Source organism: Tinamus guttatus, unplaced genomic scaffold (assembly GCF_059628265.1).
Source record: "Tinamus guttatus ecotype Peru unplaced genomic scaffold, ASM5962826v1 Tinamus_guttatus_pri_ptg000115l, whole genome shotgun sequence".
Taxonomy (NCBI): domain Eukaryota; kingdom Metazoa; phylum Chordata; class Aves; order Tinamiformes; family Tinamidae; genus Tinamus; species Tinamus guttatus.
In genome coordinates this window covers 8153811-8179967 of record NW_028288649.1, presented here as the reverse complement: position 1 = coordinate 8179967, position 26157 = coordinate 8153811, and positions in this window count along the sequence as shown.

Sequence of the window (26157 nt, the reverse complement as noted above, 5' to 3'; positions counted from 1 at the left end):
AATGCTATACTGGTATAATGCCATAATTCTGTTATTTTAGAATGGCTGTTGTCATTTTTTGCTGCAAATGTAGCACATACATACCTCCTCAGGGTAGTACACAGCACTGGTAGAGTTCCAACAGTCATACTTCAGTAAATGTCAGTTCAGACCAGATGTGCCTGACTTGCAAGAAGAAAGAGTCTCTGGCAGTTATTATGGGCTTCATGTTGTGATATTTACGCTAATAGTGTTTAAAGGGGGAACGGTTCCTTCCCCAGGAACACCTGCTCCATCACGAATCCTAGAAGATGCTCTGGAGCTCAGCTTTACAAAGCTCTGCAGCACCTGCCAAGGAGGAATCCTGTTTTATTAACACTCAGCTTTTCAAATGGCCTTACTCGCTGAAGCACTGTGGCACTCTTATTAAACACACGTAAATCATTGCAAAGGGAAATACTTTTATAAAAGCTCTTGCTTTACTTCTAAAGAGTAAGTATAACAAGTCACAGCATAGCACATAGTGTGTTCATACACTGGTGGAAAGTACTGTCTGAAAAGTGGCATCAGGGAGGCATGAAAGACAGACAGATGTAATCACTTTCCCTCAGAATTCACCATGCAGAAAAGAGTATAAATGTAATTCAAGGCTATACTATTTTATGTTTACCCAACTAGGCAAAGTCCAATAACATAAAAATTAACCAGCTAATTGTAATTGTAACCTGAATGCACTGACAAGTGTTTTGTAAACACCTACAGATCCCACCCGGTGTGCTCAGACCCACGGCTCTGCACTCCTGGAACAAACTGGGAACTGGAGCTACTGTAATAACTGGATATCAGGAACCTCCTGCTTGTTAACTTATCCACTATAGTCAGCCCTCTTCCTTCAGAAAAAACCTATCCATCAAAGTTACACTTAATACCAGGGCAATAAACAAACTGGAAATGTACGGAAACAGGCTGGGCAACTCACACTTACTTTTTAATTGTCTATAATAAAAATAAGAATTCAGGGAGGAGTTGAGGATGAGTGGGAACAGATGATGGGATACACCTCCTGATTTTCCTCCCTCTGAATATATCGCTTCTTTTTTTCAGTTCCCTACATCTTCAAACACATGAAGAACAGTTAAAAGTTAGTCTTTACAAAGAACAAGTAAGAGAGCTGGCACATCACACTCTCTGTGAAAAGAAAATAAACCTCTGAAAAATTCTTACTTGCTAAAACCACTTTATAATGGTGTAATGCCTTTTTTAAACCAACAAATTGAATTTGGCCAAAAATATCACTGCAAAACAGAAAGTGCTTCTCAATTCTGACTATGGAATTACCACTACAATGTCATAGTCATCTGAAGGGAGAAGGTTCTCTTGGAAAAAAAAAAAAACGTATATTTATTGTTAATTGCAGTGACATATTTCATCATTCAACATTGAAAATACCCACTAATGAAAAAGCACTCACTGGTTTTATAACATTTCCAGTTCAAGATGTTATTTTCAGAGCTCTAATTGATTCTCCAATGAGCTTTATTAATCATTGACAGAAAACTGGCAAAACCCTACTTTGTATTTTGGCAGCCTTTCAGAATGTCCAATTAGGTCAAATCAGGAAAGCTCTAGAAACCAATTACAGCAGCACTTCTAAGCAAAAAAAAAACCTCACTGTACTCTGAAACAACTGTAACATTACAGGAAAGAAAGAAGAAAAATCAACCACGATCCAGTTATGCACCTGAAATGCCACCTCCCCGCAAACGTGCCAAATAGTTAGCCACTCCTTGAACCACATCAATTACGCATATTTGCTCACAGATTTTCCTTATCAGCATCATAATGTCACAGTAGTTCATGAAAAGAAACAGTGCCAGCCAGTTTCTTAATCTATCCAGTGAACTCTGGCTCCCCTTCAACATTTTTCTATACTTCCCATCTTTAGTGCTCTAATTTCACAGGTACACAAAGTCTACACCGTTTTCTGAGTTTCACGAGTTCTGTACCCCACCTGCATGTTTGTACATCAACAAATACGTTGACAGCATGATAAAAAATAATCTTGGCAACAACAATAGCCATCTTTATCCAACTACTCAAGAATTTGATCTTTACTGCTGTAGTACTACAGCGTGTAGAGACATAGGTGCTGGTGGGCTGTTTGAGGTGTGTTGCTGCCAGGCCTCATCCCACCGCCCACAGTTAAGAATTAATTAGGACTCGAAGATGCCAGAGGGAGGCAAAACAAACAAAAATAGCATTTTAATTAACGGTAAACAATAATTAAAATTCTGCATTATGTTTAGCATCTGCACATTTCTAGACTCACTGCAGTAGCTCCGAAACTAATGAGATCATCCAACCAAATCCCAAAGGACAGGACAGATCTCAGATTCTCAGAATCACAGAATGCTTAAGGTTGGAAGGGACCTCTAGAGATCATCTAGTCCAACCTCCCTGCACACGCAGGGTCACCTACAGCACGTGGCACAGGACTGCATCCAGGCGGGTTTTGAAGATCTCCAGAGAAGGAGACTCCACAACCTCTCTGGGCAGCCTGTTCCAGTGCTCTGAAGTACATTCTGAGTACATCTTCCATCATATCTCAAGACAGTAAATAATTAATTCATTCTTATTTCAAGACAAATAAAAAATCAAAACAATTAACACTGTAAGGATTACTAGCACTGTAATCCACATACCCTGGCCAGAGCAAAGGAGACCATACGCGCACCCAGAAGATGAGACCAATTTTGCGTTTTCCACACCGGATATGCAACTAGTTCTGCAATTTCAGATCACAATGCTCCCCACTTCACTAGACACGAGATGACACTGTGTTCAGTATGACTTATTTACAGTTGCCTTTTATTATGCTAATCAGCCATTATGCTAACGTGATTACGGAGGAGGCGTTATATACCACTCTTTCAACAAAGTAATGAATATTGCTTCTAACATTTTCCACTACAATCCCTTTTTAATTACAGTGTTGATCCTCTTTTCTTCTAAATTTCTTCCGATCTATTTTAATTACTCTATTTCCTACGCCATCCAGTCTTTGGTGGGCCAGTTTCCTTACAAATAGGATCCGATCACGTCATCTCACTACAATGTATTCCACTCTCTGAAGTCCTGCTGGCAACAGTCACCTGTCATTCAGAGGTCAGGCTTCTTAACAAAAATCTCCGTACCTTTGCCAGAGGTTACCTTCCCGAAGCATTACTTTACCATGAGCTCGCTCAAAGTTCATCAGCAGGACCTAGCCATACAGAAGAAAGTCAAGGGTGTCTCTTGAGCCCATCTCTAGAAACCTAAAGGAAAACATCTGTGAAGTAACTGTGCAATTTATGTATTCTGGCCTTTTCCAGAAACAGAACAGACTTCTTAACGTTTACTAACTACACCTAAAACTTTAGTGCACAAAATGAAGGTAACTAAATTAATAATTCCATTTTTATAATACACTCAGATTTTACGGCTGTCAGTATAACATTGATATCATAGCCACTTCTTGGTAGACATTGCAACATTTTAGCCAATACATTGACAGCTGTTTGTCAATCTGTTTATTTCTCCCACGAATTCCTTACTAATCTATTAATATAAACACCAATAAATGTTTGGAATATCCTGTGTATCTATAGTCCTCTCTTAACCTGAGCTTTGTAGGTTCTTTGTGTCCAGACCTTACATGCCTTCTCCCTTACATATTGCCAAACTGATAGATACAGAAGAGTAACTGATTATGAATGATACGTATGAAGGTTGGCACTTAGAATGAGCTTCACTCCCCCTGTACAGCACACTTCTTCTTCCAAAGTCATTTGAAGAATTGTAACAGAAATATTAATAACTTCATAAAACAATAAAAAACAAACCTATATGTATACAGGAAGCCCATGCCAGAACTAAATGTAAGGGATATCTCCTGTTGTGCATGACTGTCATTATGACTGATTGCAAATATTGTTGAACTGCTTTGTTGACCCAAACATTCAGGAAGTTCACTCCATATAGTTTATTATTTTCTCTTTTTTATTTATATCAAGCCTTTTCTTCTCTTGCCATCTATACTTTCATAACTGCCTCATTTTGATTTTCTCTTAAGGATTTCCTTGCATTCCCCCCCCCCGCTTTTTTTTTTTTTTAAAGAAATGCTACCTTTCTTTTGAGTGGATGAATAAGCTAGAGGTTGTAAACCCCCTGAATTTCCTTTAAATAAATGCTCTGTTTTGCTGCGGTCTAGAAGACCCAACTTGATAAGAGATGGCTATAGTACAGAGAAGAGCTGTCCTCTAGCTTTGAGTAGCAGTGCAGTATACTCCATAGTCACATATATGTTGCTGTACATGAGCAACATGTATGACATGAGAGCCACTGTCACAGGGCATGTACATGACAGCCTCTATCACAGTTGCTCCTTCTGGTTGGCAATACTTTCCAAGTAATTGTCTCAGAATCCTTTACTCTTCCTTGCGGATTTCTATAAAACCTCTGTTTCTTTGCTTTGTTGTACCTCTTGGTGGAGTTTCAATTTTAACTCTCACATCCTCCAACTGGAGCAGATACGCTGCTCTGTATCAGGTGTTGTTCCTCCTTAATCTTTTTTGGTTTGCTGAAAAAAGCAGTCCAAAGCACATTCAATAATTTATCAAGTTTCTCCTCTGCAGTTTCATTTGCTGCCAAATGAAGCAGTAACATCCCAGGATGTGGGTTTCTAATGTTATCTGCCATCCACATAGCAAAGCTAACCCATAGCTCCCCAGGACAGAAATTTTGCAGTCACCAGAGAAACGCCGCCAGGAAGATGTGAGCAAGTCAGTGATCCACTTATGCTCTGTTTTCTGCTGTCTTCTCTTAGCACTTTACCACAACTTTCCAACAAGGTACTTCAGTTTTTGTGCATTACTGGTTGATCTCCAGGTCTAGACAACTCATATAATAAAAATAAACATAAAATAAACATATCTCATTTCCAAAGACATTTCTTTGGATTTTAATGTTTTCCCAGATATCTTTCTCAGAAGTTTTTGATTTTAGCTTTTTCCATTAAAAAGGCCATTTCTGTATTAGCACGTTCCCATAATTTCTTTCCCCTAGGTCTCATTCTAAAGAGGGTTCCTTTTCATATCTGAGACAATCCTTCTCCATTTTCCCAATAAATTCTGACATCCTTTCCCAAGGTTTTTCCCACTATCTTCCCATTTAACCTGTTCAAGTTCTTACCCAATGCAAATCTGTATTAGAAGCTCTATTTTCCCATTTCACGTTCGACGATGTTAAACTTTTGCCGCCCAACTGTTCTTTGTATTCTTAACTAAACCTAAGCCAGGCTCCTTTAGGAAATCCTCCTACCCTGGACTCCACCAGCTTTTCTAAACGAAAGAATTTTCTTCCCTAGGTACCTTCTTAGTGAAACTCAGCAGCAGTGGAGTCCAGAAGTAGCTTCCAGCTCCCGTTTCCCTTAGGCTTATTCCTGCCAGGTATGCTTTCTTCCTGGGGGGTAAATAAATCCTTAAAGCGTAAGAGAGGGACCTGATTTTACAAATCCGCACTTCCATAGCCTCCCCTATGTCCCGCAGCGCTGCCGCCCGAGCCCCTTCCTGCTCTTCCCCTTGCCGCGGTGCATGAGCGCTCCCCGCCGAGCCGCGGCGGCCGGGCCGGGCCGGGTCGAGTCGGGCCGGGCCGGGCAGGGCTGCGGGCCGGGCAGGGCTGCGGGCCCGGCGGCGGCGCAGGCCGGGCCGCCCCGGCGCCGCGGGGGCTCCGCTCCGGGCCTGGCCCCGGCCCCTCCGCGCTCCCTCCCTCCGTGTTTCCCTCCGCGCGGCGGCGGCGGCGCCGGCCGCTCTCACCTGCCACGGGCGAGCGCGGCGCTCCGTGCGGCGCCCGCTGTCCCCGGCTGACCCCGCGGCGCAGGCGGCGGGGAGGAAGCGGCGGCTCCCGCCCCGCTGCCGGCCCCGCGGCCGCCCTGTCATGGCAGCGCGGCCTGGCCCGCCGCGGCCGGCAGAGCGCTGCCCCCGAGCGCGGCGCCCGGGCTGCTTTCCCCGTCCTAAACCTTTGGGCGCTCCCTCTATCTATCTATGTAATTATTTATTTATTATTGTTATTTTTTGCCGTCGCCCCGTTTGCGCCAGGTGCGGCGGCAGCGCCGTGGCGCAGCCAGGGCACCCGCGCAGCTCCGCGCATTCACCTCGCAGGTCCCGCTTGCCTCGGGAAATGAGAGCGGCTTCTCGCCGTTTTTCAGCCCCTTTGCTAACAGTTTTGCATGCAGTAGGGAATAAAAGGAAAGGGAAAAAAAAAAAAGACTAAGCGTTGTTTGTATGAATTATAGAAATGTATGAATAAGATAAGCACCTACATGACTCCTAGTAGAGGATGCAATTAATTTGCCTAGACAGTCTAATAATACCACAGCAGCACAGTTCAAAGCCACTGAAAGGATTAAAATGCCATTCCAGTTAGCATGTAAACTTCTTCAACATTGTTATTTTGTAGAATGATTCTGCTGTGGAAATGTGGAGTAACGTGTCTGTACGTGCTTGCTGAGGCTCTGTGCTCTCTGCATCACGGGCTCCGTTTGCGAGTAAAAGATGCCACTTAATTCCAGTCCTGAGATTAGAAAAACAGATGAGATCTCTTCAACTGTTAGAATAATCAATTATTTAAGAGTACTGCACTGAAAGGGATTGAAAATTTATTAACTCACATTAGAACCTAATAATTAAATCATATATGGTTTCCATTATACTTGCAAACTGCCTTCCCTGAAAGAATAGCTTAAATAATTTGATCTAGAATCTTGAAAAAGGAATACAAAATCACAAATAGTTCTGCTTAATTTCAGCCAAAAAGAAAAGGTCTTACATTTGATTCATCTTTTTCAGTGTTATATTGTATCCTTTGGCAAAAACCAGCACTTTTTTTTTTTTTTAGACTAAGGACATAAACTTCATCTTAACATAGCAGGGCAAAGGAAGCTCAAGTAGGGGTTATGTAGTCAGGAGCCTAAGCAAGGATGGTGGCCATCAGGAAAGAGAATATATTGCCTTCAAAGCCTTTCTTGAGATACATTTTAAGAGTTTTGTTTTTCATGGACTTTCTGTAATTCCAACTAGTGGCAAGTTCATCTCTGATCTAGGTTAGAAGGTTAGTGTTGGCACAATTTATCTTTTCTGCACTAAGGCTCTCCATGAGGAGGTGCAAATGACTGGAACTGGGAAATATTTTAAAGTAGATAGGTCCAATATAATGAAAAACAGTGTTTGGAGGATGGACTGAAGCTTCGCACTTCGTGCTTCTTTTTAGCCTATCTTAAGATTTTCTGTAATGTCACAAATAATTGTCAATTGGAAGTATAGGAAAAAAAAAGATAGACCAGAATTGCATTTCTGCATTCCTTTCCAAAAACAAAAAACAAAATAAAATAATTAAAAAAAAACAAAGAAAACACAACAAAACATATTCTGTCTTTGCTCTTAAAAACTCAAGTAGAGTTGTCACATGAATCTACTATAAAGCTTCAGGCACACAGTGCAGTCACATGAAGCATGTGCTTGATGCACACAGCATTATTTGTTTGAATATAGCATTTTCATATCTATAGAACTCTGTAGTGTCTGTTTTGCTCTATCGTACAAACTAAAGGAAGCTCCCAAATGCCCCCAGTTTTCATGACTTTAATGTCATTAAAGTTTATACCAATAATTGGTTTCTGAAGTCATAGTCATTACTCTGTTTTAAAGACTTGCAAGCGTAAGTATACTAGACTAATAAAAATAAACGTCACAAAAGAGGAAACCTGGCCAAGGGCTGAATGGGAGCTGTCCTTGGGCATGGCTGTGAGACAGAGACCCTCCCAACCCGCAGTGGGAGATGTCCTTCTCAGTGACTCTTTTTGCATATCCTGCTACCACAGTTGCTGGTTTGCTTTGATGACATGTATCCCAGATAAGGCCATCTTCTTTTCCGGTTGATATTTTAGTTGAAATTTTGACAAAATTATCATTCATAAAAAAATGTATTTTTTCTAAGTTTAAGTTTTCTAAGTGCTTTATCAGACTTCTTGGATGGCTGTCTAAACTTTTGGTAGATTTCCAACTTTTGCATCCATCTGTTAAGTTGAAAATAACATGAATTGAAAATTCCGTTTGTTCTTTAAATTGTAGATTGTCACAGACCTAACCTCATTTAAGCTGATAAATGCAGTTGTTGCCTTGCCAATTTGTGACATTATTTCTTCCTAGATATCTCCAGTGGCTTGCGTATTACTGCCAAGGTATTCAGGTTGACTCATCTCTTCACTCCTTTGCCTTCCATAGCAATACTTGAATTTTAGTTTTATTCTTAGAATTAATTTTTTTATATGTGATTGTTAACCCCATGATTACTATCATGTCAACAGTCTTTTAGCTTGACTTTATATATAATTTTGCACATTGACTGAGAGGATACTGAAGATCTAAGTCACTAGCAAAATAAAATTTCCGCATACTACTTTTGAGGCATATAACGAATGACTAATGCTTTTGCTCTCCCAACTTTGCTGCTATTGAATCATTAGCAAAGGCAAAGAGTTTAATTGTTTATATTATTTGTTTTTCTTAATGGGCCTTTATATTGAAGTATTTTGACATCTCCTTAAAGAATGCCACCTGTTCTACATGAATACTGTCAGCTGAGTATTTCATTTAAGTTCTCGTCTCAGTTCACTCATGCTTTATTCTGTCATGTTGCACCTGGATGTAAAGTTGCTTTGATATTGATTGTTCTGCTTGACATACCACATTGCTTCAAGACACACCAAAGCAAATCAGGACAGAGGCTGTCAAATACTTCTGTGAAAAGCATGAGTCATTCTTTGCCATTCAATCTTCCTCTGATCTCAGTGCGAATGTGGTCCTGTTTAGAAAGATATTGAGGTAATCTCAGTGTGCAATGGAATAGTCTAAAGAGAGAAAGGATTTGTCATACCACATTGCCTCTTTTTGAAACAATTATTTCTTTTCACCTTGTATAGGATTCTATGGTTCTTGACAAGTTTTACCTTTTTTCATTACTATTTTTATGGGTTATATGGACAATTAGTAAATGTTTCCATGGCAATTCATCAACATTTTCTCACAGATGAAGATAGATTTTAGTATTCGTAGACAAAGACTCTGTTCTTCCTCTTTGTTTTTAATGTATCTTTAAGGTTAACCAAGTAGGAACATGTGGGAGTATGTTCTATTACAGTAACAATACCACTGCAAGGATATTTAGGGAGGTCCAAATTATTATCTCAAATATCCTCATTAAAAACACATTGACATGAGGACACTCTTTTTCCCTGTTGTAGACGGGGAAGTGTCTTATGGTCTCCTTGGCTCAGCTGAAGTCACAGTCAGAGTGAAGCTAAGCATGGGTAGAAAGTCCCTGGTGCCAAGCGCAATCCCTTGGCCCCTGCATGGCATTCGGTCACTGGGGGCTCAAGGCTGCCTCGGACACCACCTGGGATCTAGAAATTGGATTGACCCTCACTGTCATCACAGGACTTGCTCTGCTTGCTTGGCTCATGGTGGGCACCAAGGCCTCATTGGGGATGTCCCTGCTTGGTTGGCCTGGCTGCAGCCTTTGGCTTTCAGCTGCCTTGTCCTTGATGAGCCCTGACATCGGGCCTAGCAGCCCAGACCAACTCTGGCCTAGCGAGAAAAACTAGAACCTCTCAGGCAATATCTTCCTGTCTGTGCCAAGATCAGAACTTGATGGAGAAATGTGTCTGGGGTCCAAAAACACCCCAAGCCCCCTCAATAGCGGGCTCCAATTCTGGAGCTTCAGAGAAGTTTAACGGTGTGAACCTTGGCTTCACTGTGGATGGGCTCAGAGAGTTTAAGAGCCACAGATCAGTCGTTTCATTTATTTCACTTCAGATGGCCAAGATACAGTGAAGTGCTGCCTAGATATACTTAGTTCTCGCTTTTAACATACACTTGGATGTTCCACAAGAAATGTACTGGAAATGGGAACTGCAAACCAAGCAAATAAACAAAGGAAAAAAGTGTCAAGTTATTTTAACAAAGGTCAAGTAGAAAAAGACAGTTCTTTCCTCTTTCAGAGGAAAGCTGCTTTCTGTGGACATCCTTTAGTGTGAAGGAGAAAAGGAAGAACTGCTAATACCTATGGCAGAGTGAAAGGGTGATGCCTAACCTATGACTATGGTCCCATTAGTAAATACTGATTTCTCCCTGCAAGCAAGTGAATGAAGAGGAATAAATAGTAGGAGGGAAGGAGGGCTGGCATAAACCTGTTGACTGAAATTCAAGTTTCAATCCTATTCAGAGATTATTTGAGAGGCATATTAGTGCCTAGACATATAAGGCTAGTTTACCAACTTACTTTCCTAAACAGCATATTATCTGAGCTTTTTTCTTTCATTTCTAGTAAATAAGATAAAACTTTTTGCAATTAGATATATTGCAAATAATTCTCCTTGACCATCCTGCCAGCATTCAGAGTATGACCAGAAGGGAAATATAAATTCCTTTAAAACTCATTATATGATGTGTTTTACTGCATTTTTTTACAGTTCAGTTGCTCTGCAAAAATCCAGGGGAGTTTTTCTGCCTCCCCCGTCATGGAAGACATGCAAACAGCTCATGCAAGACATAGGATCAGTTCATGCTGGTTTCAAAGGACAGCAGCTATTCAGGGTATCTCACAAGCTGTTAGAGGACAGACTTAGTGTTCCTAAGAAAAATCATCTGATTTATTGATTCTTAAAAACAATTAAAACATAGACGAACCACACCACATTTTTTTTAATAGGCCTTTTTGTGTTTTTCTTTCTTTGAGATAGAATCACTTTCTATTAAGGTGGCAAAACTGGTGAAACCACTTTTTTATAGGAACTAGTGCAATGCATAGACATTTGTATAATCATGGCTACCACCCGAAGCTGTACAACAAAAACCTAAAGAGTCTTAGATTTGATCACAGAGGCTGTTTGTCTTCCCAGACAAGTTGATTTCCTTGCTCAGAGCTGAACTTCAGAAATAAGGCTTTGTGTATATCTGTGTATGTATATATATTTCTAGAAAAAGAAGCCTAAAAAAAACCTAAAAAAATCCAAATATCCACATATTTAAGTGTATGTGTATATATATTTATGTCTATTATATGTATATGCATATGTGTGTATATATATGTATTTTGTTAATATCATGTATATGTGTGTGTATGTATATATATATATATGAAAGGCAAATATATTACATCTTCCCAAAGCAGTTTTACATAGTGAACTTCTTAATACTGAATGATGTTACTGGTTTAAACTTCCAGAAATAGAAATAAATGGATGCCATAGGAAAAATATTGTGGAATATTAGGTCTATGAGAGCTTGTTAAAATAAAACTGCCTGGTGTCCAACATCTTCCCATGTGTGCAGTGGAAAATTTCCCTTAAGAGTTGGGTCTCCAGACTGCTTCCTCCCTAGCCCAGCTTATATTACAAGGTACCCATGGTTCTCTTCTAGTGATGTTAAAGGGGAGCATAGTCGAAGGTAGTAGCATGATACTGATTGCCAAGGGCTTAGGGGCTTAGGCAATATGACCAGGACTGTCACTAGCCTGCTCTGTATTCATACACAGATTTCTAATTCCCCCCACCTTTTTTTTTTGTCCTAAGAAAAATATGGAGGTGGGAGTGCTTACCCAGTTTAAATGAATCAGTGGATTTAGAGAGCAACTCAAACATTTCATTCTCTGAACAGCAAAGAACACCGAAACAATCCTGAAGTTCAAAACGAATTCAAGGTGAACCAAGGGAAAGTCAATTCTTGTTTCTAGTATCTTTCTACACATACAAATCTATGAGCAGTCTTATAATCACCTGAAATAAAAATACGTATTAATAATGATAGAACATCTGAACAGAATGGAAACAAATTACATGATAACTTGAAAGCACAATTCTCAGGTTAGATCTGAATGATAGAACTGAATGCATACTGAAGGGTAAATCTGAACGATATACTACTCTTTTTTTTCCATATAATAAACAAAAGTTAACTCTGACAACGGATGCTTTTCCTTAATACTCAAAATAATATTGTAATATAAAGTCGCTGCATTTCTGAAATATCTGAGGTATTACTGAGAAGTCTGCTACAGAAAAATGCAAACAAGGACAGAATAATATGTATTTATAGGCTACATTTTTCGGGAGACAGTTTTTGTAGTCATTACCAAACATTTAAACAGTCTGATAGTTTTCACCATTCACTTCCTGTAACTGATAGCTATTTTAAACAAATTCAACTTCTGTGTCTGTGTGTGCTTTCTTCTCAAGTATGGGCAAAACAAAAGCATAGTGAAAAACATAACTATCACATTGACTTAAACAGGGTTGGATTTCTCCCAAATGATTTTAAGACTGTGTATAAGTGCTGAAAATCTATTTCCTTCTTTTAATCTTGCAAGCAAAAAATGGAAAAAAGGGGGTTACATTTCGATCCCACTGAAGTTAGTGGCAAGTCTCCTGCTAACTTGGCTTATATGTACAAAAACCCGGACATAGAGCTAAACTAGCGACAGGGCAAAAGAAGGAAATGCTGAACACAGAGCAGGTGGGCAGTGTCCAACCTTGTCCATAGAGTTTTCAACTGAACATGCAAATCCTGCCACCAAAGAGCAGTGGATCCTACCTACCAGAGCTAGCAACTACCAGCTGTAGACACGGCAAGTGAGAAAGGTATTTGGTAATGGCCAAAGGTATTTAATCAGGTAGCAAAGGCTATTGGAGGCTATGCAGAAGGTGAGGTGAAGAAAATCCTGGGAGTTCCTAGCTGGAACAAGACACACTCAGAAGGATGAAGCTCTGTTGATTTCCATATTGTTATGTCTGCCTGCAGCAGCAATAATGTTATCCATAAATCTGCCCGTATATTTGATCGAGAGGAAAATCAGCCTCTTTTTACTCAGCAGGCATGTAAAACAGGTCTTGCAGTTAAATGTGCTAGAAGAAGTCCAATTAGAAAACTGGATTGATTTTTTTTAATATTGTTATTTTTCTACGTAAGAGATGGAGTTGCCAGGAATCTGTTATTTACGTTATTTTTTTTCTCTTACATGCATAAAACTGTGTCATGACTGAAAAATAAATACATGGTTGAGAAATTTCTTGAACTCCTGCATGGTGGTTAATTTTTCAACAGTTCCTTTAATGGACTTGAGAGGATAATACAGTGAAATCCACTAAAGTCAATTCTCAACGTCAGTTCCTCTTTAGGTTTTTTGCAAAATTCTTGTCTGACTTCCAATGTTTTAGTTTTTAGCCAAGTTCCTTCTTTTCTCTCTCTCTCTCATGAGCTCCAAATGACTTGCAAATTTTCAATCATCTTTTTGAAGCAGTCTACAAAAGCATATGCTTGCATAGCTGCGCATCTGACTAACCTGCTAATTTCCTCACTCCAACAGACATGGAGAAATGACCCATTTTCATGGGGGGTGCTGCCTGTATTCCTTAGGACAGCATATGTTTTCTTGCCCAAAGCAATGGAAAGAGTAAATGGGAATTGAAATAGGTTGGAAGACTTGATGTCTTAGGATTTAAAACTCAAACCCAGCTCAGTTACACGTGGCTAATCATTCCTGGTGTATGATGGGCAACAGAACACAATAATGTGCTCATACTGTTCTCAGTGGCCAGCTATTCATATCCCAGACCCACCAGTCCCTCTGAAGTACTCACACACATTTTGGCAATCAGAGAAGGCTGAATGAATGCCAAGATGGATTTAATGTTTAATGTTGGCCAATACTCCAAGAAAATTCAGATCCAGCTGCACTGAGTGGACCAGACATTCAACAGCACAGCTTGAGGAGAAGTCAAGGGGACGGGAACACTGGGCAACTGGAGTTTGAACATTATGATTGTTTCTACAGTCCTGGCCTGTGTGTGTTCAGACCCATTTGTTTGCTTCGTTGGTTGGTTGATTTTATTTATTTTTGTTTTGTTTTCACCCATTAGCTCTGCATAACGGAAGCAGATCAGAGGAAGCAAAACAGATTCTGTGTTTCTCATACAACACCAGAGTCCGTTACAAATCTACAGAGCTCCTGAGAGATTTTAAGCAAATGAATAAGAGCCAAGTATTGGCAAGGTAATATATTAGGTTTGAGGTAGGAGATAGTTTTCAATTGTAAGTTGGACACATTTTCCTGGAACAAATCAGAATAATACAAAAATATGACTTGAATGTGCTAGTTTTCTAGAATCATTTTTTAGACAACAGATTTGTAATTTAAGGTGCTCCATAGTGCCTGAGAAAGGCTCCATCTAAATCAACTGGAATTTCTCATAATTGCAATGGGAACAGTTCAGGATGCTGAAGACCTCCTTCACCACCAACAAAAGACAGGAGTACAAAGTCTTATTGATCTGGTTATCTTTTGAAGTTTTATTTACTAATCTCGTTATTCAGACTTGTGGGAACATGATGGGAGAGGGGTTAGATGGGAGTAAGCTTTCAGCTGTTCAGTAAACACAAATATGAAGACAACCGTAAGCCTTTAAATGGTTACTTGTGTGGGAGGGAGGGACACGGCCTCATTCCTCCGAAACAGCTCGTGATTGTGCGGGTGAATAGAACCTTTGTGCCCCAAGGAAAACCGACTTGCAAAAGGGACTGGCCAGACCCAAACAAATTATTTTAGTAAACTGAGAGGTTTTGTCCTTTGTTTCCTGAGAGGCAAATGCATCCACAGCAACTATTTTTTCTTTTCTTTCTTTTTCTTTCTTTCTTTCTTTCTTTCTTTCTTTCTTTCTTTCTTTCTTTCTTTCTTTCTTTCTTTCTTTCTTTCTTTCTTTCTTTCTTTCTTTCTTTCTTTCTTTCTTTCTTTCTTTCTTTCTTTCTTTCTTTCTTTCTTTCTTTCTTTCTTTCTTTCTTCTTTCTTTCTTTCTTTCTTTCTTAATAAACCTGTTTCTCAAGTAAAAAAATGTGCAATCCTACAAGAGTTATGATTTCATCAGCTTTGCTGCTAGAGTGCTCTTCTGGACACTTGAGTCTTCAGTCTGCCAGCGGCTCAGTGTGTTGGACAAACTACTGGACAGTGAACCAAAGAATATATTTAGCAGAGTTCATAGAGAAAGTAGCTGAGAAGATCTGCCAATAATTTATCTGGCAAGAATGAATTAATGGCAATTCAAGTTACATCATCAAGATCTCTGACAATGCTTTTATAACAAGGAGATATCTAAATTATATCAGATGGAAGATACAAGCACAAGATAAAATGTTTGGAACCTTGAATTTCTTTGAAAAGAATATTTCTCTTGCTGAAAATGTAAGCAATCTCCTGGATTTAACCAATGTAGCAATGAAGAATGGGTGTTGCACCTGTTAATGGATTTTAAAACGTAACGCTCTCAGAAGCAGGAAATGGAAGGATTCTTATTACAATAGCATCAGAGAACGTTTTGTACAAATAAAATATGATAGCCAGAATTAAGTGCAATAGAAAATCCATAAAAACAAAGCTCAAATCACTTTCAGTTGTATAAGATGATTATAATTAAAGAGGTGATATCCCATGAATGTCTTTTATGTCTTTCTTTCAAAACTGTTGCACTTCAAATACTGAGCTTCTAGAAAACAGATACTTCAGTTGCAACTTCAATGTATTAAGGGTGTTTTTTATTGTTTTGATTTTCATTCTGACCGGTTTGTTAGGATACTCTTTTTTTAAGAGAAAAGTCTTGAAAAGTTTGGGTTTGGGCTGGGATTTTAACTTTAGGAACACACTTGTTCTTGATAGCCCTGTATAGCCTTGTATATCTTGGTAGCTACATCTACACTGATTTCATTTGCAGTCACACATCCTGACCCAGCTCCACATACCAATTGCCACCTACAGGATTCTGTAGCCAGAGCTATTAAATTCTATTTGTGCTTGTAGGAGATGCTGTGAGAAAGATCAGGAAAGATCTGGCATCCTCACCAAAGCAGATTAAATTATCTGATATTATTGTGTCAAGACTGTGGGTAGTTATAGGCTGATAAATAGAACATAGGGTTATCATCTAGTGCATAGATATATGAGATGTGCCTACAAAGTGTCACTGGTTCTAGTAGGATATTGCCAAAATGAGGTGCCCTTTACCAAAGGTACCAGAACATGGTCTTGGTCTGCTTTCCTCAATAATCCCGGAGGGCCAACCCATTGTACGCTGCATACACTGGAGAAATGAGATTTCTCATATGGTTAAATTGCAATGTGGTTCCTGACGGTTAAATTGCCATGTAGTTCACAAGTTAGGCACTTAATTTTACCAAAGGGCTGAACACTTCCAATATTGCACAGTCATTTGCAGGAACAGACCTCTAAATTGCATTAGTTAGGCTGAGCTCCTCATTTCCATTTGAAGCTACGCTGTACAAGGGATTCTTAGGATATGCTTTGTCACTTAAAAAAAAAAAAGTACAAATGGGATTTGTCTCTGCTATTCTTCAGTACTAGTGCAAACTTTGCAAATGAAGAGAAATCCAACGGTAATTACTGTCAATTTTTTAAATTACACTGTTACACTGTTTACATTTGCCTAGTAGCATGTTTGTATTTTATACATCAGAGCAGACCACAAGAGGAAAACCTGCAAATGAATTCAACAATCAAAGGAGTTACAGAAGAATATTTCAATACATGCTTTCTTCCTTTGCAAGTTTTCAAAAGAAATCTGTCCTAAGCTTCACTGTATCAAATGCTTTAGAATCTTTTCTACATTGTTTTATCCTTCCTGCTTCCAAAGCAAGAAATCTTTGTGACACTCTGCAGTAAGCCTGTGTCTGGGGACACAACGAATGACTTGGAAACTTTCCAAAGAAAGACCTCCTTCCGCGAGACCTAGGTCAGTATTAATTATAAATGTCGATTGTCATATAACCACCTATCATATGCTATGATAGTTATTATCCATGTCATGCTACACTTATCCTTCATCCTGTGTACAGGATAAGCTGGGGGACATCATGTGCCCTAATTCATTAAACGGTAAACCTTTATCCTAGAATATTGGTTTTTTTCTGCACTAACAGCTATCATTTTTAATACTAGCAACATCTGATTCCCCAACAGCATGATTCATTTGACAGATCTAGTAAGCATAAGATTTCACTCTACCTTGTAAATTTGTTTGTGGGACTTCGCAGGAAGACTCATGCATTGAATTTGGACTGGATCTGATATTCCACTTTAATATCAAAGACCTAATAGCCAGAAGAGAAATGAAAACTTGGGAGAGCAAAGGCCAAATCTAGGCATTGACCAGGGTAGACTGTGGTGGTTTGTCAGAGAGACCAAGGAGATCATAGCCCTTCTGCTGCTGCCCCGCACAATGATCATTCTTGGATTGCTTAGAGGCACCAGAGCAATTCACGGTCTCCCCAAACACTGGATTGCATCCAGCCTCAAGCAGACTCTTACACACATGGGTTTGGGGCTTTTTATACCCACTGCAAGTCCTACTGCACTAAGGGACAACCCATATGCCTTAAGGTATTTACTTGAGGAATATAGCTTGTTTATTTGCAAAGTTGGAATGCAAAATATGGCAGAGCCTTATTGGATTTACCACACTATGCCTTAATAAAAAGAACCAGCAGGCTATATACTAATATCCCGAGTCATGACAGTTTTGCTTAAAAAAAGGTCTAAATACTGGCAAATACTTCAGTCTTACAGAAGAGTAGAAAAACACATACTTTGGTAGGGGAAAAAAAGGAGTAAAACAAATTTCTCAGTGTTATGATGAGCTCATCTTTGTCTCAGGGGAATTAAAAGCTATGCTGTTGATTTAAATAGAAGCAGGATCAGGTCCTTTGTATCAGGGACTGACTCATAGCCTAGAACAGAGCAACTAGGGAATGTAATGAAAAATTTAAGATTTCTATTGGTATTTGTACTGGTGCATACAGGGAGATGTCTCAGTGCAGAAAAGACTGCATTACCTAAATTAAAAATGAACATACCATTTGTAAATGTGAAAGTAAATACCAGGTAATCAAGTTATTACATAAGAAAATCCAGCAAGGATTACATGAGCACCGCAAGACATATTTCAGACAACTTGACGTGGCCACAGCATCAGAATTTAAAGAAACTGAAGAAAGGGGACAGATGCATTTCTCACACTGCCCCTGTCCTGAGCCTCTGAGTTTGGGTTTTCCCCTTATCCTGACTCGAGGTGGGATTCAGGGGCATGATGGCTCTTTTCGATTCTGTGATCTCCCATTTTGTTTCCAAGAAACCTCAACTTTGGAGCCAGGGTCAATGTCTGATGCACTTCAACATTTTTTTTTCTGAAATTTATTCACAGATCACAGATCCAGGAGATGGAAAGCTTCCAATCAGTTGAGTCAGAGTCAAAGAAGCACAGACCCTCATGCTCTTTTTCTGGGTAAAGTTCCACTGACTTCCCAGTGAATAGTTCTCTTTGGATGTAAACAACTCATCCAACTCACCACACAATGTAGAAATAAAATGCTACTCTTGGGCTGCTTTGGAAACGCCAGCATCAGCATGAGGCTTGTGAGATCTGATTCAGAATATTCCCAAGGAAGCAAACACAGGAGTTTTGAACTCTTGAAAAATACTCATTTTTCACTCAAGATTCCAGGGATTTGATATGGAGAGACACATTTATTAGTGGATTTTTCACCCTGTAGATGGTTACCTATCATTTCAGTATGTACAAACTCTTCTTGCAAAGCTGACTAAGCTGATACTTAAAATACTTGCTACATAAGTAGTAAAGGGGGTTACTATCCTCTCCCCATTGGTAGAAGTTATTCCATGGAACTTTCTAAAACAGCATGTTCTACGGAATATATTGTTGAGCGTTTAATGCCAAGGAGGAAGAGCAGCTCATGAGAAGTTTTGAGAGCTGACAGTGCTTCAGTGCTCTGTGAAGTCTGCTCACTGGTGCTCAGCCACATAGGGAGTTCTCTTTGTCTTGTTTTACATGCAATGTGATGTAAAGAATAGATTTTTCTGAGTCGGCCTCAAAATAACTCCAGAATAACTCCCTTTCAAGCTTACAAATAAAACATCTTTTTATTTCACCTAGCCAAATATTCACTGCAAACAACTAGAATTATGAAATTTTAAATTATAATTAGAAAGATTGTAGAAAAGACTTAGGAAGGTGAAATGGTATTAAAATGATCTTCTTAAGAATCAGTACAAAGAGAACATATTTTACAGGCTGACGTGGGGATTGTTAGAACCCAGTAGGTTTAGTGTAGGTGGATAGTGTCATTATAGATTGTTTAAATCAACAACTTCAGAAGCTGTTATAGCCTTAGCCATTTCAAATAGCACAGTTATTTTTCACTGTTGAAGGTCTAATCCTATCAGGTGCCAAGAATTTCCTATTTAATGTACCCAGAGATATTGTTTCTGCCCCTTGCCTTCATAAATTTTGATTAAGAAATGGAAAAAGGAATAAATGTAGCTTGCAGTTATACATTGTTCAAATATATGAAATTTCACTAGAAGAGCAGTAAAGAAAGCGATCTTTTTATATCCCTTCACAATCCTTCAGAAATACCATACATTCATTCAATTACTAGATACCACATAACACAATCCGGAGTTGTAGCTACTGGGTGGCAAATCTTAACACATCTCTACTGGGCCATGTTTGCATATGGCAAATAAAAGACTCAATTCAGCAATCTTCAGCAATTTGCATCTAACTGATGCAAATAATTCTTATTTTTGCATGTCTTCTCACTGATTTCAAACCCTTATATATATGAAAATTTCCATTGCCCTCACTGGTACTGTAAGAGCAAGAGTTTCCAGCATCAATCTTTAAAGTATTTGGATTTTTTTCACGAACAGATGTCATAAATCTTACCGAGTAAATTAGCAATTATGGACTGCTAAAAGGATGTCTGTTAAATGATTGTTTATTGGCACCACAATTCTCACTTGTCTTTCTCCCCTTTAAAGTCTAAAGACTACTTTGTGTTCCAGTCCTCGAGAGTTTAAAATTCAAGTGTAGGGAAAAAAAAACAAAAGAACACTTTCAATAATAATCATAGGAATATACAGTTATCATAGAGAAGACAGAAAAAACTATAAGACGATCTTGATCAAGATGGCAAATCAATGCAAACGCAAGTAGTAGGATTTATCTTACCTAACTTCAGCTGCATAGAAGTTTGGCAACTTGTATAAGTCATCAAACCTGCTGCCATAGTCTGTGGTGAGAGACAAATGTATGAAATGGCCCATATATTCAACCTATTTTAAGATATGATGAATTGCTTTCTGGATGTGTGCAGGTCTACTGATGGCAGAAGACACCTAGAGAATGTACATTTAATGTTTAAATGCTCTCTAAATGACAAAGTTAGGCAAGAGAAGCCAGCCCAGTTACCTTACAAAAGTCTGTTTATACATAAATGTGGAGGTAAGTTCAGTGGGAGCAATAAATTCTTTTGGATCATCAGCACAAGAAACAAGTCTTTAAATGAGTTTATGAATGTTGTATCTATCTTTGATCAAGAGATCAGAGATGTAGTTTCAAACAATATCTCCCTCCCTGTCCATTTTTACCAGTGGAAAGCTATATTTTTGCCTTTAGAACTGCTTTCTTCCTCTTTGCTTTTGTGTTCAAGGCCTACCCACCTGGAGAGAGAAACTGGACTATACAGAGAGAAAATTAAACTGGTGGCAAGGTGTTCCCAGATGTTCAGAACAATCCCTCCCCTGTCAAAGAAGCTAATTTTCCTTTTTCATAGGATACAGTGTATAAAAGAGAATAGTGGAATATCTTTCATAAAGATATTTTAAATGGAGAGTGAAAATCAGACAGTGGGAAAATGGTTAAGGATAAAAATAAGCAGAACTATGTTAGATCATAGAATCATAGAACACTTAAGGTTGGAAGGGACCTCTAGAGGTCATCTAGTCCAACCCCCTGCACACACAGGGTCACCTAGAGCACGTGGCACAGGACTGTGTCCATGCAGGTTTTGAAGATCTCCAGAGAAGGAGACTCCACAACCTCTCTGGGCAGCCTGTTCCAGTGCTCTGTCACCCTCACTGTCGAGAAATTGTTCCTTAAGTTCATGGGGAACTTTTGATGCTTCAGTTTGTGGCCGTTTCCTCTAGTTCTGTTGGTGGCCACCACTGAAAAGAGGCCAGCACCATCCTCCTCACTGCCTCCCTTGAGGTACTTACAGACACTGATCAGATCCCCTCTCAGCCTTCTCTTCTCCAGGCTGAACAGGCCCAGCTCCCTCAGCCTCTCCTCACAGGGCAGATGTTCCAGGCCCCTGATCATTCTCGTAGCCCTGCGCTGGATAAACATTTTATCTCCAAAGGTCAGCATTTTTCAGAAATGTCCATTGATTTCACAGGTCTCAGCATAGTTAACAAAATAAACACTGGATGTTTGTGAAATTTTTGGTCAAAAATAATTATTGTAAGAGGTTTTCAAGCCCTTGTATTCATTAGTTTTATTGAAGAAACCTGTGGATAAACACAGGAAAGGTATGTGAATTCTCTAATTATATTTAGAGGAAGAGAAAATAATAGCCTGAGTTATATGTTGTTTTGTCAGCTGAGATGTATTTATGTTTCCATTGCATTAATATTTTTACTTGGCGGAGTTAGAACATCTTTAAATAAGATAAATTAAAATTCTTATGTATTTTAAGGAACGTAGTCATTCATAGTTATAATTTCTAATATATGAATAAGTTAATAACAGTATATGAAAATACTATATAAAGAGTTGTCCTATTTACTGCAAGTTAAATCCTTAATGCTGTGATAGTCAGCAAGGAGCCAGTCCTGGAGGCTATGGACTCAGCAAGAGAGCAGATAAATCAAAGTAAAGAGGACTGCCAAACTTGTACGTGACATTGAAACGATCCTGGATACCCTTCAGGTCTTAAATCTATTTTTGTGTGTGCAGATGCATCTTGATATTGGAAGAGCTCCAATAAATCTTTCTCTCAATGCCAACCTGTTAATATTACTGAACAATAATAAACCTCTGTCAATCCATAAAATGCTTCAGACATAAACCTTGTAATTTTTTTCCACTTTGACTTTTCCGGCAGTGTTGATAAAAACAGCTATCCCACAAGCACTAATGTCTGGAATAGTGGTAGCAAATTTTCAGACAAAAGCTTGTGAGGAAAAAAAAGTCTTCGTAGTCTGGTGGTTTCTTGATTCAACAACACACTCAATTCGTTTTCTGTATACGACTCCAAATTAGACATAACAACAGGATCCAATATTCACAAGTATATGAATTCTCTTAAAATATATAGACTGTTGTTACAGTCTAGTTTGCCTAAGTTAGTAATGAAATACTTCATCATAAAGTCCCACTATGGTTTCACAACAGCGCTGGCACAGCTTAGAATAATTTACTATAGTGATCCTTGAAAATGATCCTCTTTTGCTCTGTACACCCTGACAGTTCAGCGCCAGTTCTTGTGCTGGAGAGAGAGCTCCCTGCTGTGCACTTGTGCTGTAGAAGGGGACCTGGGCTCCTGGGCTCAGGCTCTTCAGATAGAGCTCCTTGCTCTGTTACGAATCTCATCATTTTGCAAAGAACATCAGAACAACTCAAAAACGCAAAGCTCATCCTTCTTCCCCAAATGTCCATTAATCGAGGGAAAGAAATTTTTTTTTTTGTTGTTCAGCTGCAAAACACCTGAGGATAACTATATGAGTGGGGCACTCTGATTTTAGCACTCCCTCTAGCAGTCTTGGGCACGGTCAATTCAAGGGACAATCTGGGAACAAGCCCAGTGCAAGGTCACCTTGCTAACACCCCAGTTGAGTGCACATCCATACCACAGGCTGCAATGGAGCTTCTCAAGATAGTTTTACACAAGCCAGATCAGCTGTTGGATACAGCCCCTGACAGCAGAGCCAGCTGGCAGAGGTTAATTTAACAAGGCAGCAGCTCGCACTGTGGGCCTAGACCCTTGCAGTGAGGCCTTGGTGCCACCCGATGGGCTGAACTACTTTCCTGGTGGTGTGGCTGGCCCTTGAAGTATCCCCACATCAACGGCCTTCTCCATGCCCCAGTTTGCTCTTCGGCTGGCAGGGCAACCGAAAATATTAAGAGATGATCCACCACGTAAGGCTGGGCACAGGTCAGCTGCACAAGGGGACGGGAGACAGGAGCAGAAAAAGAGGAATAAACCCTGGAGAGAAAAGAGAAAGGCAGAAGGGGTCCTTAAGCACCACCAGAAGATGAATGAAAATGATTGGAAAGAGCAGAAGAGCACTTCCTTCTTAGCCTTGGGGTCTCCCATTAAGGACAAGCAGCACATATGTTGCCTTCAGTTCACCACAAACGTCTCTGACGCACTCTGCTGCAGGAAGTACAGCTTCTTGCCATGGCGATCATGTGCTAGACATGAGGCTATGCCTCAATTTTCATTCTGAAAAATCCTAGGGAAAGAACAGGCAGAGATCTGCACACATATAAACTGCCACATATGTTTCTGCTGCTTGCTAGCAAGCAGGTAAAGTCTGTGATGGTATTTAAAAGTTTCTACTCCTGTTATGTTTGCTAATAAATTGCTTTGGTTTTGCAGTATATTGCCATGAGAAAGAAGGAAGAGTAGGAAAACTGGATGCAAAATTTTAACAGTATTGAGCTCTTGCAGCTATATAAAAGCAACAGGAAATAAACTGACAGACACTGCAACAGTACCCAGGATCATTTCCACCATCGCAATGGCGTCATATTTTCTCAAGATCATTTTCTTGCATGATGTAGGAGTATAAGCACAGAAGACACATCTTATTTCCCCTTGCTTCTCTGCAAGCAGCATCTGAGCTGAGTGCTGTACTCGCTAGGTGCTAACCAGAGAACATCCACCATGGCAGCAATTCCCAACCCTGTCTTAGTCTCTCAGTGCTGGTTACCATTTCAGGAACACTGATAACCTCCTCTTTCCCCCCGCCCCCTTTATTCCCAGACATTCAGTATAAAGTATTGTAGAGATCTTTACTACTCCAGCACTAGCAACAGATGGATCAACACCAAATAGGCTAGCCACAAACCTGTAGCAGCTGGCTGGAGTAATAACATTGCAGTGGGCAAAAGCAGTTCCTTTCTGGGTCTTGCTCAGCTGCAAGTTCCTTGCTAACACTGAAGAACAGGCCTGAAATGCAACAGAAATCCTTGAACCCCCGAGCTGTGCCTCATGGTTGAAGAAGAGAACAAAAGTCTCTCAGGAGACCAGGAGCTGGACTTCTGGTCCAGGCATGTTCACAGAGGTGATTTACCACTTGCCTATTCTGTCTTACCTGGAAACATCCTCTATATCACAGCTTTTATCCTTGGCTGGTGGCTGGATAGTCTCACTGTAGTATCATAATCAATGTAAATCTTGCATGTCATCTTAGATTTTTCTGTGGGTTACTTTTCCCCTGAGGTTCCACTAGAAATGTGTTCACAGAGATTGAGGAGCTCGCCGGGGCAGATAATGGCTCACTATGTGCTCGTGACATCACGGTGTCAAAGCAAATACCACAAACATAGCAACAGCCAAGGCGGGAAAGCCAAAGCTAGGCCTCCAATCACACTCTACGTTTTACCTTACCATCCAAATAAAAAAAGAAGAAAGCTGCTAGCTCAAGCATAAGTATTAAAAAGCCATCACCTAGCGCAAAGCATGAGAAGAAATGAAACACAGGTCTTAAAATATGCCAAACATACTAGCTCCTGTCTATGTATAGATAATTAATAAAGCCCTAGTCAGCTTTACTTAATTCTTTTTATCTTGACTCTTACAGGGCCTTTAAGCTATTTTCTGTAAACTAAATCAGACTTCTTTTAAACAGGAAGAGAGAGCTGTTTCATCTAGTCTAGTTCTATGTTATCACAGGCAACTGTATCTTGTGATCACTCTTACAGTTGCTGATCGATCGTTATTCTTCAAAATAGTTTGAATATTTTTCTCCCACTACACTTATGAAGAAAGCTAAATGCATATACATACATGTAGGCGAGCAAAGTCTGATCTTCCTGTGTAAGCAAAATTCTACTTTTAGTTTTTTTGGGGCACAATGCCATTATATCTGATTGCTCTGGAATGCTGTGGGTTAGACACAATTGTTTCCCTCCTAAAAAAAAAAAAAAAAAAAAGAAGAAAAAACATATGTACTCATTAGTAAGAAAGATCATCATGACAGATTGTCCTCCATATGTAGATTTTCTGTACAGTAATCTTGCTATTAACATGACATATGAAAAATGTGTCACTTTCTAATGACAAGTTTCATCTTATATAATATCACATTAATCATAAAGATACTAGAATGGTTATTATATTTGCACTTATTCCATAAGGCATCAGTACCTACCATAATTTTAATGTGTTATATTTATTGCTTTAGTATTACAGTATTTATTGATATTTTTATAAAGCATGGACAATCAAGGTTGGAACCAGCTGAAATTAAACACGCCAAAATAATAAGTCTATTATGGATGTCATGAAGCTCAGACAATTCTTTATACTTCAGACATTTACCTCCAGTTGTTTTCTAACTTACTATATGGGAGAAAAGGAAAGTATAGGAAGACAATTAAGAAGTCAAAGTCAATTAAACATTGCAGCGCAAATGCCAGAATTTACTTACAGTTAATTAAACCTTAATATATTAAATTAATCTTTTTCAAATTATAAGCTACACTGAAATATTAGTCAAATAATTCCCTCAGCTTTCTTCTTTGATATTTGAATATTCCAGGAGATTATATATTTACAAAGAAAAATGTCACTTAGCGGAATAAAATAGTAAAAAGATATAATAGAAAAGTATACAATCTGGTAAGCAGATGACTTCTCCTGTATTTTTTTTTTCCAAAGTTCCTTTTAAGTACTGGGATGTCCAGAAACACCAATAAAAGAGCATTAAATCAGAATTTGTTAAAATAGGCATTTTCTTGATTTCTTAAAATAGGAATCACATTGCTGCAATCTTCCTGTAGTCAGAATCTTACCAACTAGAAAATATATACAGTCTGTTCTGAAACTCATGTAATCAGTGCAAATTGGCTTCAGTGATTTTTGCAGAAAGCAATATCATGAGAAACTAGTATGTCTCTAAGTTTTTGGACAATAAATATATGACATACTTGTAACTGTG